This window comes from Empidonax traillii, unplaced genomic scaffold (genome assembly GCF_003031625.1).
Source record: "Empidonax traillii isolate 1590-97213 ecotype Southwest subspecies unplaced genomic scaffold, ASM303162v1 scaffold1023:size207325, whole genome shotgun sequence".
In the NCBI taxonomy this organism is placed as follows: Eukaryota; Metazoa; Chordata; class Aves; order Passeriformes; family Tyrannidae; genus Empidonax; species Empidonax traillii.
This window is the reverse complement of record NW_020956216.1, coordinates 5,783-8,044: the sequence shown is the minus strand read 5'-3', so window position 1 is coordinate 8,044 and position 2,262 is coordinate 5,783. Positions and strand designations below refer to the sequence as shown.

At 38.5% G+C, this 2,262-nt stretch overlaps 1 protein-coding gene across 1 annotated transcript in view; it reads left to right on the top strand.

Moving 5' to 3' along the window:
• LOC114068257 (activator of 90 kDa heat shock protein ATPase homolog 2-like) overlaps positions 1-479 on the top strand; it is a 9,041-nt gene extending 8,562 nt beyond the window's left edge. Inside the window, exon 10 of the mRNA XM_027904223.1 lies at positions 28-479. The gene's annotated coding sequence lies outside the window, so the exon portion shown is untranslated. The remainder of the gene's footprint in view (positions 1-27) is intronic.
• The last annotated feature ends 1,783 nt before the right edge of the window (positions 480-2,262 follow it).

Below are 2,262 nucleotides of genomic sequence, written 5' to 3'. Positions count from 1 at the left end.
TCCATCAGACCTTTCAAGAAATAGGAGGGGGTATCATTTACAGCCTCTTTAAATACTTCATTAGATTGTTTTAACTGCAGACAGATTAGGTTTCTGACTGCAGTTTTAGGGAAAGATAATTACCAATGTCATGTAATTATTAAGTCTGCATGCACTGTTCTCCCTTCCTTGACCTCAGTGTGACATTTATTTTGGAAGCAGCAAACAGCACTAGTGCTTTTTTCTGGCAGTTCTGCAAGCCTTCCACTTCAATCACTTCTGGCCCTCTGCAATTCTGTGCCTCAAATCAAAGAGAACAACTGTCCAACAGTTTGGGCAGGAGCAAAGTTGGGAGACTGAAAGTAGCAAAGGTGAGCAAGGCTAACGGAGTTCTCAGCTGCTTTTATAAGAAGTGTAAAAATTCAGTATGCAATTTGCAACAGGCCACACAAGGGCTGCCTTTGGAAAACGTGCTTGGCTCAATAAAAGATGTGACTTTACCTGCAATTTATTCTCTCCATAAACCGATGCTGCCACGCTAAATGAGTTTAAGTCCTGTAAATTGTAATTTTACACAGTGAGTTTGCAGAATTAAAATTTTTAGGACTTTTAAACTCGTTCCGTGCGGTTGTTGAATGAGTTCAAGTCCTAAAAATTTTAATTTTACAGGGCACCAACATCCAGCAACCTTCCCACCCAAAAACTTCCATCCTCCAGAGGATACAGATTGCTGCTCTCTGCTACAGGACAGGTTATCCCTGAATATCTGCAGGCATTTATTAACCCCTTGGAGCTGACGTGGGGTCTGGTAGTAACAAGAAACACCTCCAGAGGCACATACTGACTACTGGGGTTGTACTGGTTGTGGTTATACATAAGATACATAAACATTTTCTGAAGGGGATGTTACGTTTTAACATCTTCCTTTTTCTGAATGTTCAGATTTTAGTTACCTTTCCTGATGAATATGCAAGGAACAAGAGCCTGGCATTTTGAATACAGAAATGATTTAGGGTCTTGGTTGACAAAGGGGCAAAATAGAAATTTTTTAAAAAAAGAAAATCGAGGTTTAAAACAGATCAGGCTTCAGCAGCTTCGAGTGCAGATGCTCAAAGAGATTTTGTGACAATGTAGTAATTGGGAGTGGATTGTTCCATGCAATTCTTTAAAGTTTCTTTAAACAGTTTTTAAAAGTTTTTAAAGTTTCTTTAAACAGTCATACAGCAGTCATGGGACTTTTCTGTATTTTAGCTCTGCAGAATTTGTACAGAACAAAATCGCCTTAGAGCAAGGTAGAAAAAGGAATGGGGGAGAGAAGAGTGGGTTTTTACAGAAAGATGCTTCCATTAAACCTTCTAAAGCCTTGTCTTCCTTCAGTACAAAAAATGAGGGGGGAAAAATTGGGGGGTACAAAAAATCAGGGCCAATAAAACAGGGGGTACAAAAAATAGAGGGAAAAATCGGGGTGTACAAAAAATCGGGGCAAAGAAATCGGGGGGTACAAAAGAGAGAGGGGGAAAAAAAGGGGAGGTACAAAAAATCGGGAAAAAAATTAGGGTGTACAAAAAATCAGGGGAAAAAATTGGGGAGGTACAAAAAATAGAGGGAAAAAACCTGGGGTGTACAAAACATCGGGGGAAAAAATGGGGGTGTACAAAAAATTGGGGGAAAAAATGGGGGTGTACAAAAAATAGAGGGAAAAAAATGGGGGTGTACAAAAAATAGAGGGAAAAAATAGGGGAGGTACAAAAAATAGAGGGAAAAAATTGGGGAGGTGCAAAAAATGGGGGTGTACAAAAAATAGTGGGAAAAAATTGGGGGTGTACAAAAAATAGAGGGAAAAAATTGGGGAGGTACAAAAAATAGTGGGAAAAAAAATGGGGGTGTACAAAAAATCAGGAAAAAAAATTAGGGAGGTACAAAAAATCTGGGGAAAAAATGGGGGTGTACAAAAAATGGAAAAAATTAGGGAGGTACGAAAAATAGGGGGAAAAAAATGGGGGTGTCCAAAAAATAGAGGGAAAAAATTAGGGACGTAGAAAAAATAGTGGGAAAAAATTGGGGAGGTACAAAAAATAGTGGGAAAAAAATGGGGGTGTACAAAAAATAGTGGAAAAAATTGGGGAGGTACAAAAAATAGAGGGAAAAAATTAGGGAGGTACAAAAAATCTGGGGAAAAAAATGGGGGTGTACAAAAAATAGTGGGAAAAAATTAGGGAGGTACAAAAAATCTGGGGAAAAAAATGGGGGTGTACAAAAAATAGTGGGAAAAAATTAGGGAGG